The 16,214-nt window shown below is 44.6% G+C and overlaps 1 long non-coding RNA gene across 1 annotated transcript; it reads left to right on the forward strand.

The window, feature by feature from the left end:
* Positions 1–3,973: 3,973 nt before the first annotated feature.
* Positions 3,974–15,703, forward strand: LOC139084573 (uncharacterized). Its single transcript, XR_011542062.1, has 2 exons — positions 3,974–4,166; positions 13,416–15,703. It is a non-coding gene; the product is annotated as an uncharacterized lncRNA (long non-coding RNA).
* The last annotated feature ends 511 nt before the right edge of the window (positions 15,704–16,214 follow it).

The raw sequence follows: 16,214 nt of genomic DNA on the forward strand, positions 1-16,214 counted from the left end.
TGGGGCAGGTTCAAGAACTAAAAGGAGGTGGGGAAGGGAGCAGGCAAGAGAAGAAGCAGCTGGAGTGGGACTTGGAGTCAAGAGAGAACACTTTTTGAAAGACATATGTTATCCTATCATATTTATTTGCCAATAGGAATGATCTAGTTGAGGGGCAAATCAATATGACATGAGAAAAGGTATGAACGTATGAAGAAGAGCAGAATCTTGGGAGCAGAAATGTACTAAATCTAAAGCACAAGTGGAGGGATTGGCCTCAGGTAAAAGCAGGGACCCTTCCTCCTCTCTAATAGGAGGAAGGTGGAGCATGCAGCACGGACACAGGTAAAAGGTGATACACTTGGTGGTAGAGATGAAGTAGTTCTTTGCTTACTGCCTCCACCTTTCTATGAAGTATTGGGCAACACCATTGACTGAGGCGCTGAGGGAGTGAGGGTGATTTGAGGAGAGAGGAGAAAATGTGGAATAACATCACAGACAGTAAGGAAGGGGATGTTTTAGGGCATCACAGAAGGGTTCACAGTGTTCCTAGGTGCCACATGAGAGTTGTAGTCATAATTTTTTTTTTGAGGAAGATTAGCCCTGGGCTAACATCTGCCGCCAATCCTCCTCTTTTTGCTGAGGAAGACTGGCCCTGAGCTCACATCCATGCCCGTCTTCCTCTACTTTATATGTGGGGTGCCTACCACAGCGTGGCGTGCCAAGTGGTGCCATGTCCGCACCCGGGATCCGAACTGGCGAACCCCAGGTCACCAAAGCAGAACATGCGCACTTAACCTCTGCACCACCAGGCTGGCCCCTGTAGTCTTAACTTTGAAGTAAATCAAGTCAACTTGGTTTGTGCAATTTTTCTAAAAACAAGTATTCAGCTGTTTAGTGTAGGTGCACAGTGAAGGAACACTCGGGTTGGAATAGGGTTTGACTTCCTCGGTGTATCAGCTAGGATGTTTTCTTTTTTGTGTGTGAGAGAAAGATTGTCCTGAGCTAAACATTAGTGCCGATCTTCCTCCATTTTGTATGTGGGATGCCGCGACAGCGTGGCTTGATGAGTAGTACATACGTCTGTGCCCAGGATCCGAACCCGTGAACCCTGGGATGGCAAAGCAGAGCGCGTGAACTTAACCACTACACCACTGGGCCAGCCCCCTAGGATGTTTTTGATTGCAAGTAACAGAAACCCTCTCTCAAACCAGCTTAAACAATAAGGAAATGAATTATTCAACTGGAAGGGAAGGTCAGGGGTGGGTCAACCTCCAGGGTTGGTTGTGGCCTGATGATTTCATTAAGGATCCAGGTTCTTTTTTTCTCTACTCTGCTGTCCACATATCAGTTTCTTTTTCTGGCTTGTATCCTGCTTGTGACATGACTGTTAGGGGCAATTAGGTCTACTTGCTTCCTCATTCATGTAGAGCAGGAGAGAAAGAAAAGCTTTTACTAGCCAGGGAGTACAGGGCTCTTCCTTCAGATCCCAACAACTGCTGTGGGAATGCCATGCGCTGCCTGGCTTCGGTCAGGCCTCCTGCAGGATGCCATGGGATTACTGGGAGGCATTCAGACCAGTGGTTCTCAAAACGGGAGTTTTGGACCGGCAGCATTAGTATCTCCTGGGCCTCCAGCGAGACCAACTAAATCAGAAATTCTGAGTGTAGGGCCCGGCAATCTGTTTTCACAAGCCCTTCAGATGATTGTGACGCACAGCAAAGTTTGAGAACCACTGCCTTGGGATAGTGTGGTGAACACCACGAGCAAAACGAGGGTTCTATTAGGCAGGACGGTGTGGGGAACAGACATCTGCCATTGTCTACTAGACCAGATGAGCATCTCAGAGAGAGAGAGGGTCAGCAGAGTTACAGGTGTTTGCAAAAGAGAGATACTAGGGATGGGTCCTGAAATCTGAATTGCATGAAAAGGGAAATGAGGATGCGAAGGAATGATGGCTAGTGGGAAAGGGGGTTAGCAAACTGAAGATCTGGATGAGGTTGGAGAATTGAAATGAGCTGGCAGGATGAAACGTGTGAGGACCATGAGAACGCACTCACAGACCTCCAACTATAGGGAGCATAACTGGCCAAGGGCCCTGTGTTCGCACCAAAACATTTACGATGGGCTGCTCCCAGCTGACAAACGAGCACGGCAAGGATACTAAGGCTGGCCCATTTAGGGGAACACACTCCTTAGATACTGCCTTTGGCTTGGGACCCCACCCCGTGGCTTTGATGAACCTTCCTTAGACTGCACAACAGTCTGAGAATCTTCCACCCAAGCTTCCCTCCTGCTCTCCTTCATTCATTGTTAGACTCGTATCACGCCCAACAGCTCTCTGAGCCTGACCCAACTCCCTCCTATTTTTCCTTCCGTAGGTACTTGCCCTGTTAAAAATCCTTGCATATTTAATTCTATCTTGGCATCTGCTTCTTAGAGGACCTAGACTAACACAGAGGTGATTTTACTTGAGTAGAGTTTGGAAACTGAGATTATGTCTCAGGCACTGTGCTACATGTGGCATCTAACAAATAAATAACATGGTCCCTACCCTGCAGGAGAACCAGTGAGAGATACAGATGCATAACTGATAACTGCAGGACAGCAGAACAAGGGCTGTGATAAGGACTACACTAGGGTGGTCCCAGTCGCCCTGGAGTTGACTTGGGCATCCTTGGAGGTGGAGGGGAAAAATAATGTCACTTTTGGTAGGATGGATACCCCCCCAGCTGAAAACACACCCATTAGTTTAGTGACAGACCTGGGGTGCAGTTGCTAGCCTCCTAGGCTCCCCCACAAACCCCCGGATAAGCACAGCTCAGCTACTCCACTGAATGAGCACAGCCTCCACAAATGTCGCCAAGACAATTCCCAGCCTTGTTTCCCTTTGCTATGACCACCAGCAGGTGGCTTCATGGGTATGGAGCAGAGTGACAAGTATTTTATAAAGATTTGGTGATGATAATGACAAAGTCCCTGCTTTCTGTCTGCATTTCTCTAATACCTCCCTTAGTGGCTGTCCCCCCACATTGAGTGGTTCTGTGCCTACTGATCTCACCAGGTGGCTGTGAGGGATCCGGAGATAATGCACGTGAGCTACTCTGAAAATGGTAAGCTGCTCTAACCTGCAAGTACTTATTATATCTCTACTCACTTTGGCTACATACAGCTAAGGAATGTGCCCCATGCCTAACGGGCCCCACACGCCCACAGTGAAGGGAACGCAGGCCCCTTTCAGACTCTTCACCTGGACTCCAGGATCCGTGAATGGACCTTAGGGAGACTGAATCTCCTGGACTTGTGTGTGCACTTTTGCATGTGTTTGTGTGTGTGTATGTGCGTGTGTGTCTGCTTGCATTTTGAGGGGCATAGAAGGGGGTTGGGTCCATAGCTTTCATTATTACTCAAGAGTTTGTGACCTCAAAAACATGAAGAGTAAGCCACTTCTTTTTAAGAGAAAGATATTCAAACCAAACCTTAGAGAGCAAGGGTCTGTGTTGGGAAGACTTTGCTTTTAAAGCAGACGTGTTGCTGTAGATCTCCACCTTTTGGGTAAAAGGACGGCCCCCGTGGCTTCGTGGGAGTATAAGAAATATTATGGAACTCTGTGGGATAATACTGAAAGGGGGATCACTTATGGAACAAATAGGAATTAATTCTTCTCCTTGATAATGCCTATGTTGTAAGAGGATTTTTACCTCGGTAGAACACTGTCTGGGGAAACTGAGAACTAAAAACGAAAAATCATCAGTTTTGGTTTCCTTTCTTTTTTTGTAGACGGTTCATCTAAGTAGTCCCAGGCGTTTTACATTAATAAGTCAAAGTTTGCATTAGATTGTCATAGGTCCAACGGATAGCTGTTTGAAATTGCCTGACAAACGTAACTGTGCTACAAAAATGCCAACACGATAGTTTTCCAAATCCCGTCTGTCTGACCTTTTCCCCCGTCACACACTAGAGGGAGCCACACACCACGAAGACGGCTCCCCTCACTGTCCAAGTCCCTGTTGCAACCATCCGCTCTCACGTGGATATTTTGCATTATATGCACAGAGATAAACAAAAACCCGCAAGAGGCACACCTTGTCTGTTTGTCATGGGGGGCCCGGCAGGCCCTTCCGGCTGTCTGTTCAGGTCGGGAGGCTGTCGCCGACCGCAGGAGGATCTTCCCAGCGCGTCACCAGGTATGGCAGGCTGCTCCCGAGCAGGTCTTGACGCCTTTCACCGACTCTTCTTTTTTAGAATGAAAAACCAACCTCAATTCCTTCCTTGACAAGTGACTGAACTAGTAGATTAATAGATGTACTAATAGATTACTGAACACACTAAGGCATTTATGAGGTCTATTAGGATCTTGTCCATGAGAGGAAAATGATGGTGTAGATGGGAGATTGACATCAGTTTATTTTTATTCACAATTTTCTGTCACCTCCTTTATGCGACAGGCTGAATGGTTACATTTGGAGTGTGCTGATGCAGGCTTTGATAATAGCTGGAGGGAGCCCTTTAGAGGCTGGCCTTCAGGTGGTTGGGGTTTTTTTTTCAACTGTGTAAAATTTAAATAAAATTTGCCATTTTAACCATTTTTAAGTTCACAGTTTAATGCATTAAGTAGCTTCACATTGTTGTACAACCATCACCACCATCCACCTCCAGAAGTGTTTCATCCTTCCAAACTGAAACTCTGTACCCATTAAATGGCACCCCATTCCTACTTCTCCCAGGCCCTGCTAACCTCTATTCTACTTTTCATCTTTTGGAATGCGCCTACTTTAGGTACCCATATAAGTGGAATTGAACAACAGTTATCCTTGTGTGTCTGGTTTATTTCACTTTGCATAATGTCCTCAAGGTTCATCCGTGTAGCACATGTCTGAATTTCTTTCCTTTTTAAGGCTGAATAATATTCCATTGTATATATATACACCACATTTTGCTTATCCATTCATCCATTGATGGACACTTGGGTGTTTCCATGTTTTAGCTTTTGTGAATAATGCTGCTATGAACATGGGTGTACAAATGTCTGAGTGCTGCTTTTAGTTCCTTTGGGTGTATATTCGGGAGTGAAAGTGCTGGATCATATGATAATTCTAACTTTAAGTTGTTAAATTCTGAGTTTAACTGCCATATTGTTTTTCACAGCAGGTGCTCCATTTCACATTCTCACCAGCAGTGCACAAGTGTTCCATTTCCTCCACATCTTCACAACACTTGTTGTTTTCCATTTTTTGATGATAGCCATCCTAATGGGTGTGAAATGGTGTCTCATACAGTTTGGACAGGCTCTGATTTGGACTTAGACAGAAGCAAAGTAAGGGTGTTTATCTGGCTTCTTAATCAAAGGAAGGAGAGCATAGCTGATGTGTTATATGACACAGTTAGGAACCCCCAAAAATTGATCACTTAAACCAGGGGCTGGCAAGCTACAGCCCATGGGCCAATCTGGCCTGCTGCCTATTTCTAATAAAGTTTTATTGGAACACAGCCACATCAGTTGTTTACATGTTGCCTATGGCTGCTTTCAGGCTACAAAGGAAGAGCTGATCAGTTGCAGCAGAGATCATATGGACTGCAAATCTTAAAATATTTACTATCTGGCCCTTTGCAGAAAAAGTTTGCTGACTTGGGAGTTACACAAAAGAGAGAATTTTATTTATTTATTTTTGCTGAGGAAGATTCACCCTGAGCTAATATCCGTGCCAACCTTCCTCTATTTTTAGTATGTCAGCCGCCAGCACAGCGTGGCCACTAACAGAGTGGTGTAGACCTGTGCCCAGGTACCGAACCCAGGCAGCCAAAGTGGAACGTGCTGAACTTAACCATTAGGTCACCAGGGCTGGCCCAAAGGAGATAAATTTAACCAGGAAAGCTTTCATCAGTGTAAAATATTTGTACTTGAGGTATAAAAAATCAAATACACAATCAAGACTTGGAGATCCTTGGCTCAGTAAAAAAAGATGTGATTTTTCTTAACAGTAGACTAAATACAACTCAACATCGTGATGAATGAGACTAGCAAAACATTGATTGTAATATAGCCCACATTAACAGGGACAAGCACCTGGAACAGTGCTCCTCAGTCTTGGCTGCACATTAGAATCATCTAAAAGCTTTAAAAAACATTGATGCCGAATTCTCAGGGAAACTGATATAAATGGTTTGGGATCCAGCCTGGGCATCAGGATTTTTCAAAGCTTCCCGTGTGATTCCAACGTGCAGCCCGAATTGAGACATTCCTATTCTGCTGGGCTCAGGCCCAATCACGCCTACGGTTTCAGTTCATGTGCCCAGTTTAAGGGAAATAAAGACAAGCTAGTTCCTATTCAAGGAGGAGTCAGAATTGAGAAAGAACAAGAATTCATTTTTCTAAGAGGAACAATGGAGAAAGTACAAACATGAGGACTCGCAGAGACAGCAGGGAGCTTCTATCTGGCATTCAGCATTTGAGGGCTGCCTCAAGGAAGAGAATTCTTTTTATGGCAGGCCCTGAGGAGAGGAGCTGGGAACAGGAACTAGAAGTTACTAGCTATTGTTATTACTTTTTATACAATAAATTTAAGACAGCACTATCCAAAGTGGGCAGTAGTGAGTGAGTCCTCTTTTGAGGGACATACCGAGGGGTCCCATCCACCAGGTCCCTGGCAGGGATGTTACAGAGCAGATCTGGGAGTGGAAGGGTGACAGTAATAGTTAAAATAACCCAGTCTCAACAGCGAGCGTGACAGGTGCTTTCTGGTACCAGGCATTGTGCTGAGATACTGCATTCCCTCATTCGCGAGTTCACTCCATTCCCGTGGGGAGGGGGCCATTATATTTCCAGTGCATTTTCAAAGAAGCAGGGTCTCCAAGGCTTGTCCAGTGTCACACACACCCAAAAGCACCCTATGGATGGTCTTCCAGCTTGGGCTTCTCCGATTCTAGAACAGGCAATGTGTAAATACAAGGCTGAGTTTTAGCAACAATGAGGCTGTGTTTAAAACAAACCCTCTAGCACTGACCTATGCAGATAAGTGGTATTTGAAAGCTTTATCCTTAGAATCCCAAGTGTCAGAGCTTCCAGGAAGGCGAGAGGTGATCTAATCCACTCTCTCCTTCTTCGATTTACAGATGAAGAAACTGAGGCCCAGAGAGGGTCCCAGGTCTTGTCCTGGGCTCCACATTTAATGTTCAGATCCTCTGACACCAAGAACAGCTTTCTTGCTCCTGCCATTTTATCAAACAGTCCTACCTTTGCTCAAAACACACCGGGAGCTCAGCTCCTCTCAGGGAATTGCTTTCAGAGCCAATTCGGCAGGCACCAGGAGAATCAATCTCTACATTTTATGGATACATTTTGACTTTGATTCAAGACAGCGTTACTGAGCCTCTGCTTTATGCTCCAGACTCAACTCTGAATGACTCATGACTAATTTGCAAGAAGTAAATCAGCCTACAAAGAATGCATATTGCCACCATTGAGGGATTTACAAAGAAAGATCTTTTGTTCCCAAATTGCTGTAAAAGTAATTTCCAAAGAAGGGTTGCTAAAGATATGCTGAGCAATGTCAGCATCACTGATATAGAGCATACCTGCCTGGGAACTCCACTGGAGAGTCCAGCATCCGCCATGGGTGCGTTCTAGTATACTTGCCACAAATTGGCCACGCTGGCCGCCACGCAAGAGAGCAGCTGCCCTCTGGGAAGAGGCTGCCAAGCTGGGGTGACATTTCTCAGCACCCCACTTTTATCCACTACCCTAGACCTCGCATCTAGGCCTTCAAATTGAACAGAGGGGATGTGTGTCACTTCTGGGTAAAGGTGACTAGGAGAAAGGTGTGCCTCCTTTCCTCTGGCTCATTTCCCATCATGCAGCTGAGTGTAAATGACTCCCACACCCCAGGGGAGGGTGGAGCCACGAGAGAGAGCCTGAGACAGAACCAGTTTTATACTTTTTTTAAAAATCTTTTTATCATTATTATTATTCCCCAGTTTTAAACTTTATCAGAACAAGAAATAAACTTTTGGGGCCGGCCCCGTGGCTGAGTGCTTAAGTTTGTGCGCTCTGCTGAGGCAGCCCACTGTTTCGTCAGTTTGAATCCTGGGCACGGACATGGCACCACTCATCAAGCCACGTTGAGGCGGCATCCCACATGCCACAACTAGAAGGACCCACAACTAAGAGTATACAACTATGTACCGGGGGGGCTTTGGGGAGAAAAAGGAAAAAAAATCTTTAATAAAATAAGAACACATCAACTTTTATCTGTTAAGCAGTTAAAATATGGAGATTATCTGTTATAGCAGCTAGCACAAGCCTAATATAGTCCCCAACTCAGATTTCACCAAAATGTGAACAGTTTATGACAGTGCCTGGTACATTCTAGGCACTCAATAAATGTGTGTTGGGTGAATGAATACATGAATCTAAAGTATGTGATTGACAGTATACAGGCACATCTTGGAGACATCACAGGTTCAGTTCCAGACAACCACAATAAAGCAAGTCCCATGAAGTTTTTTGTTTCCTAGTGCATATAAAAGCTATGTTTACACTATGTTGTAGTCTATTAAGTGTGCAATAGTATTGTGTCTAAAAAAACAACGTACATACCTTAGTTAAAAAATACTTTGTTGCTAAAAAATGCTAACCAGCATCTGAGCCTTCGGTAAGTCGTAATCTTTTTGCTGTGGAAGGTCTTCTGTAAAATGCAATACCTGCAAAGCGCCGTAAAGCAAGATATGCCTGTACTTTGTCAAAAAGAAGTCAGGGAATGCTAGTAAATAACTTTTAGGATGCGGAGGGTGTTTTAATACATGCTGAGCACTGGTTCTCCAGCTGCGCGTGGGAGTAAGTGAGGGAAATGGGTTGTAGCTGGCACAGAGAAAGAGACAGCCACACGGTGGAATGGATTTGTGAGTCAAATGAGATCATTTTCATGCAAGGAGAGGTCTGAGAATAGGCTAAGGAGCCTTTCCTATTAGGTGAGTTGAAGCTTCTTGCCTGGCTCATGTGGACACACTGTCGCTGCCTGGAAATGCTGCCTCCTGGAACTCCAGAGCTGGAGTCGGCAGAGTACTGGAATAGGCCTTCATTTCACTGACAAGGAAGCCACAGCCCAGGGAAGCGGACAACGCACCCAGGATCCCTCGGCTGTCAGCAGGCACACAACCCGAGGCAGGATAGTGTGGATTAAGGGTGAGGATAATACAACTCAAATGTCCGGATTTGCATCCTAGATCCTTGCAAATTACTAAACTTGCTCATGCCTCTGTTTCCTCATCTTTAAAATAGGGACAATTAGAATAGTTCCTACCTCATGGGGTTGATATGAAGATTAAACGAGTTAATATATTTAAAGTACCCGGGGACCTGGTGCATTGCAAGTTCTAGGAAACTGTTGGCGGTTGTTGTATTGTTACTGTTGAATTCAGATGGCCCTTTCCCTCTTCAGGGTTCTTAGGCCTTCAGAATGAAAATGTTAAACACCACGGAAAATGGAGAACCTTAATGAAGCAGAGGATGCCAGGGAGTTCTTACAGCAGGTTCTCAGAACACACAGCCTGAGAAACCAAAAACTTGTAGAACAAAGTGCATGAATTGATCGTTGGCCCCAGCGGAGTAATTCGTTAAAGGAACGGAGAATTCAGGCTTACTCATGTCTCAGGAATGCTCTAATGAGAGTGTACATACACTGTTCTTCTTCAGGGTATAAAAAGAAAGAAAATGCAGTGAGTGTGAAATTTATCCTAAATGAGAGAGAGAATGTAATGTGAGAAGCAGACCAGGAAAGGAGCATGATCAAATATTGCTTTTCTCTGGTTTTCATGGTAAGATTCAGAAGACAGTGACTGTTAGGGATTTCATAGTGCAAAGGCGTTTTTCAGGCTTTGGAAATCACAGAATGCCAAGCTTTTACAGAACTGCCTAGAATCTGCCTAGTGCTTCATTGAACAAAGTACATACATATCCTTTCATCAAGTTCCCCTGGCCCCACCTTCATTCCAGGCCGGAATTCCTTAATATATCCATGGCAGATGGTTGTCGGCTTCTGCTTGGAGCTCAGTGATGGGAGCCCTAGGGAGCCACTAGGCCGCCCACTCGTCACCAGGCAGCTGTAACTGTTACAGAATTCTTCTCTGGACTGAGCCAACAATCTGCCTCCCTGGAATGTTGGCCCATTGTTCCTACATTTATCTTCTGGTGTGAAACATAATAAATTTCTTTGCTTTCTCCCTCTTGACGGTGATAGAATGGAGTTAGACCTTCCCGGATGGAACGCTGGCCTTGACATTAACTTAGCTATTGGACCTCAAATAAGTTGCTTAAGCTCTCATTGCTTTGATTTATTTATCTTTAAAGAGGAGCATTGAATTTTCAGAAGGTTCTTGTGAAGGTTAAAGCAAGTAAGTATCATGTACATAAAGCTCGGAGGATAGAGCCTGGAACCAGGTATTTATCCTATGGGTGGCAGTTATAATTATCACGACTTGGGTTCAGCTCTTGGGACCCCCAAAGTCTTCTCTAAGTTAAATATCTCCATTTCCTCCAGCTGTTCTTACCTGGCCTGTGGTCAGCTCCCACCCCATTTGGGTTGCCTCTCCTTGAATGCTCACCTACAGGCTTCACTTCTCCCTCCTTTGGCCCCAGCTTCATTGGTCCTCATCCTGGAGAGACCCACAGTAAAGAGGGACTCAAGCAAGAAGTGATGCAGCTGGCTCCTGAAGTCGGAATAAGAGGATCTTAACTTTGGGGGCTGGGCCATTCTGGTGAGAGGAGGCCTTTGGGGGTGCCCCAAGAGGAAGTCAAGGTCAAGGCCTAGAGCCCAGAGGTGGCTGCTCCAGGCTTGTAGTGTATGGAGGGAGAGACAGCTAAAGGGGGAAGTTCAAGCTTTTCTCCCAGAATGTTCAAGTCTTCTCCAAGGAGGAAGAAGCCACGTTTCAATGGAGATATTCTGTCCTCCAACAAGAGATTGTGACATTGGAAGGTATTTCCTCTATCTTGTGTCCCTTGAGACTCTGAGCTCAGTTAATGGGGTGCAAAAGGGCCTCTTTTACTAAACTGTGTCTATTTTCCACCCTTGATCTGGGCATAACAGTGTCATGAAATCAACCTAAATCTGTGGCCCCCTTTTGCAGCCACACACTATGATGATGTTACTCATTGGCTGAGCTTGTGGTGAACTGAAACTTTTGCATTTTTTTCAGGAGAACCACTTTTTTTAAAGATCTGATTTTTCCTTTTTCTCCCCAAAGCCCCCCGGTACATAGTTGTATATTTTTGGTTGTGGGTTCTTCTGATTGTGCTATGTGGGACGCCATCTCAGCATGGCTTGATGAGCGGTGCCATGTCCGCGCCCAGGATCTGAACCGGCAAAACCTTGGGCAGCTGAAACGGAGCGTGCGAACTTAACCACTCCGTCATGGGGCCGGCCCCCAGGAGAAACACTTTGTAATAAGTTTTCTCTGTCCTGAACATGTATAGAGGTTTTCGAAATAAAATGAGGAAATTTCTAAGAGCCTAGCACGGTGCCTAGCCATTGTAAGCACTAAATAAATGACTGTGCGTTATTAGTAATATTAGCATTATCCTTTAGGTTTACTTTTCCTGATTTCAGCAATCTAGCTGGTTGAGGTTGAGTACTAAATCTGTTACATCTGTACACACACACGTACATGCACACACACACACACACAAAGATATATACAGCCTCCCAGCCTCAAGCTAGGCACATGTTTGACCAGTGTGCTCTGAGTCTGTTCCGGAAATTAACGTAACAGTAGAATCTGATAGAGCCTGGTATGCAGCGTGTGCACCCTTTGGAAAGAATTCTGCCACTCCTCTTTGCTCTTCTTATCCAGAAATATATCCCTCACCAATGTCCACAATTTTACAAGGAGAAAATTTTTCCACTGCTGTTAGCATTGTCCTCTCTGTTATTTAAATTTGCACTGCAAATATCTGTGAAGGAACCAGATATTAACCCCCTAAAACCTTAGACTGAGTTAGTCAGTGAGCCTGATTCTCCAGGGCGGCAGAGAGAAGGCAGAAGCAGAAGGAGGTTAAAAGACGGAGCGGTGAAGAATGGGGTGAACAGTACAGCACAAACTTCACTTACGTTCCACACATGTCTTGGGGGCTACACAGAGAGAGTGTAGTGGGTTGAACGGTGGCCCCCACAAAGGATATAGCTGTATCCTGATCCTTGGAAGTTGTGGGTGTGACCTTATTTGGAAAAAGGGTCTTTGCAGATGTAAAAAAGTTAAGGATCCTGAGATGAGATCATCTTGGATTATCCAGGTGGGCCCTAAATCCAATGGCAAGCACCCTTATAAGAGACAGGCAGAGGGAGATTTGTGCCATGAGAGGAGAAGGCCATGGAGAGACATAGGCAGAGGTTGGAGGGACACGGTTAAGGAAGCCAAGGGATGCCAGAAGCTGGAGGAGGCAAAGAAGGGTTTTCCCAGAGAACTTTCAGAGGACGTGTAGCCCTGACAACACCTTGATTTCACACTTCTGGCCTCCAGAACTGCAAGGCAATACATTTTTTTTGTTTTCGGTCACCAAGTTTGTGCTAATTTGTCACAGCAGCCACAGGAAACTAATACACAGGGTATTCTCCCTCCCTGGGGAACTCCTTCCCGAGCCTGAAGGACCTCCCCTAGAGAAGAAGTGAACCACCAGCTCTCTGACAGTCTTGCAAACATGAGGAAATAGGATGTGAGGCTTAATATGAAGTGGAAAAACTTGAACAGGTGATTAAGGAATTAATCTGTCACAAGTCAGATGATAATATCTCTGTGAGTAAGAGGCCTCCCGAGTTCATAACTGTCGAGGAGGCCTGACAGGCTCTGGGGAGTCACTGACGGTTCTGGCCTGAGGGGAAGCGCCATCTTGAATCCCAGTGAGGCAGGAAGGCGGTCACGGCTGGAAGGCGCACGTGACTGGGAGTCATCCAGGGGCTGGGACTTTCCTGTCTGCTAGAAAGAGACATTTATCTTCTCTGGCCCTTAGCTTCCTGAAATGGAAAAAATAAATGATGTTCCAGCTCTAAGAATCCTGCTGTGGGATAATTTATTCACGGCTGTGACACATGTAACTGTTTTGTTTTTTTTTTAATAAAATCCTCAGTGTGGTTTTTTTAGGGCCATAAAGATGCACAGACAACTCAAAGGAGCTGTTGTTTGAGTCTGCATGTGATCGTTGCTTTGTGTTAGGATGGTGTGGGCTATGCTGTGGTAACAGACAAGCCCCAAATCTCAGTAGCTTAAAACAATAACGATTGTTACGGGCTGAATTGTGTGTCCCCCAAAATTCCTACGCTGGAGTCCTAACTCCCAGTACCTCAGAATGCGATCATATTTGGTGACAGGTTCTTTAACAGGTAATTAAATTGAAATGACGTCATGAGATGGGCTCTAATCCAACGTTTCTGGTGTTCTTATAAGAACAGACGGTTTACACAGAAGGAAGACAATATGAAAACAAAGAGAGATGATGGTCATCTACAAGCCGAGGAGAGAAGCTGGGAACAAATTCTTCCCTCACAGCCCTCAGAAGCCACCAACGTGGCTGATACTTTGCTCTCAGACTTCTGACCTCCAGAACTGTGAGAAAATCAACCACTGGTGTTTAACCCATCCACTCCGTTGTTACAACGGCCCCAGCAGACTCACACAAAGGTTTATTTCTTGCTCATGCTTACTATCCGTTGGAGACAGGCAAGAAGGCTTTGCTACTGATGGTGACTCAGGAACCCAGGCTGATGGGGCAGCCACCACCTTGAATGTTGCCAGTTGTTGCGCAAGAAAGAAAGAGAGCTCAGGAGGGTCTCACGCTGGTAATTAAATGCTCTGGTGCAGAAAAGCACACGTTACTTCTGCTCACGGCTCATTGACCAGAATGAGTCACATGGCCCCATTCAACCACAAGAAGGGTAGGAAATACAGTCGTGTGTATGTTGGGGAGGTGGTCTTACGGGTCCTGGCCCAAATGTGAAAACATGCCTGCCATGTCTGAAGAGCTACTCAGGACCCTCAGAGTGGGTATGTGTGTTCAGTTTACAAATTCCTCCAAAGAACACTAAAATACTCAGAGCCTATATTGCCCATAAATAACTTCTAAAATGTTTCTCAAACCAGCATCCAAGTCCCCTGAGTTCTCTATGAGAAATCAAGCGTTTCCATTTTGATGATAGCCTATAAAAAATAATATGAACACAATTTATTTCATCCAGATTAAGAGTCATCAAACTTTTCACGTAAAGGGCCAGATCGTAAATATTTTAGGCTTTTTGGCCCATGTGGTTTCTATTGCAACTACGTAACTCAGCCCCGTAGTGCAAAAGCAGCCATAGACAATACGTAGATGACGTAAATGAATGGTGTGGCTGTGCTCATGATCTGTAGTAACAAAATCAGGCAGCAGGCTGGATTGGCCCACAGGTCACAGTTTGTCAATCCTTGATCTACGTCATTTTAGTGCCAGAATGTGCAATTGCATTTTTAATCTGTTGTAGCCTGATGGAGTCCAAATGACGTAAAGCTTTGATGGGTAAATGAACGTTTCTCAGTGGTTCCAAGAGAGAAACTTGGTGGAGGAAGGGAGTCATGACAGGGTGCCCAGTATAATCCTCGTGCCAGATTAGAGAGGCCTATGTTGTGGTAGGTGGCACTGCCTCCAATGACAGTATCCTGGAGGGAGTAAGACAGTAGCCTCTGGAACCAGGCTTGCCCAGGTTCGAATCCCAGCTCTGTCCCTTGCTCTGTGTCTGACGTTGGCCAAGTTACCTAACCTTTCTGTGTCTCAGTTCCCCCTCATCTGTAAGCTGAGACTGGCAGAAGTACCTGCTTTGAAGGGTCATTGAAGGCTTCGTTAAGTTGATCCCCCCAAAGCATTTAGAACACCGTCTGGCACTTACTAATTACTAGCAACCATAATAATCACAGGTGAAGATGTTCCTACTTCTTTATGCTAACAGTTCAAATGTCCGAACAGTTCATTAGGAGTAACTGTGGTAGTACCCAGGCAAAGAAAAAATTTATCTGTTCTTAGTACCAGAAATCAATGGAGTAGCTCCCCATCCAGTTTAATAGTTCAATAATTCAAGTTTAATAATTCAAGCTGGCTAGCCTTATCTTCGGGTGGACAAGACAGTTTTACAGAATAATCAGGTGACCCATGACTAAAGGCATTTGAATTCTGCTTGCAAGAAGACTTGGTATAAGTATGAGGTCTTATAGCCTAAACTAGCAAAGTCTTGAACGTATTTATACAATTCTTTATAATACACTTAATCATTAGTGTTATTGAGCTTAAAACATGGAAAAAGCTTAAATATAGAACCAGACTTCAAGCTCTATCTTTCTACAATTAACTCCAATGAAAGTAATTTAATTGTAGCACCATATCATTTGATGCATGAAATTGTGTTGCTAATTTGAATTTGATCACTTTTATAGCTTTAAAAAATTGTAAATAAGTGCATTTTGGTTTTATAGTTTGCATGCAGTTTATATAAGAGCTAAAAGCAAAAGGAGATTTCATGTAAATTTGCGTTTGTACAGACTCAAGTCTATTTATCCCCAACTAGAATGAGGGATAGAGATTTTTGTCGTTTTGGGCCATTGTCTTTTCTCAGATTCCTAGAACAGGACTATGTTCTAGATGCTTAATAGATGCCTAAGAAATACTTGCTAAATTGTGATGAATCAGCATTATAATACAAATAATTAAGGTTGACATTGGATATCTGTGAAATATTAGTTTGTTCAAAAGAACATCTTTAAATAATTTCTCTGAAATAGTAATTACTGAAGTGGGAGAGACTCTGCTGAACTGTGTCACTGAGTCTTCGGTGTAATTGCCTGGAGCTGTGTGTCGATCCTGGCCCTCTCTCTTGCCCTGCAGCAGAAATCTATGTTCGTCCGGACTCTGGGATAATAAGCAACAAAACACAACTGAATCCAGTTCAGAGAAAGGAAGGATTTTTTTTTTTTTTAAAGAAATTGAACAGTGAAGTCATAATAAGCATGGGGGGTCTTTCTGGGCCTCAGAAGCACCTAGAACCAGGGATTTGAATAACACCAGAAGTAGTCTCTCAATCTTTCTCTCAATCTTTTTCTCTCTCTCTCTCTCTCAACTTGTATCTGTCCTGCTTCTTCTTCACAACCTCCTTCTCTCCTGCTTTCTCCCACTGCAGACTGGCTTCCTCCAGACCGCTGGGACTAGACTGTTGGATCATTTCCTTAGC

This window comes from Equus przewalskii, chromosome 7 (genome assembly GCF_037783145.1).
Source record: "Equus przewalskii isolate Varuska chromosome 7, EquPr2, whole genome shotgun sequence".
In the NCBI taxonomy this organism is placed as follows: domain Eukaryota; kingdom Metazoa; phylum Chordata; class Mammalia; order Perissodactyla; family Equidae; genus Equus; species Equus przewalskii.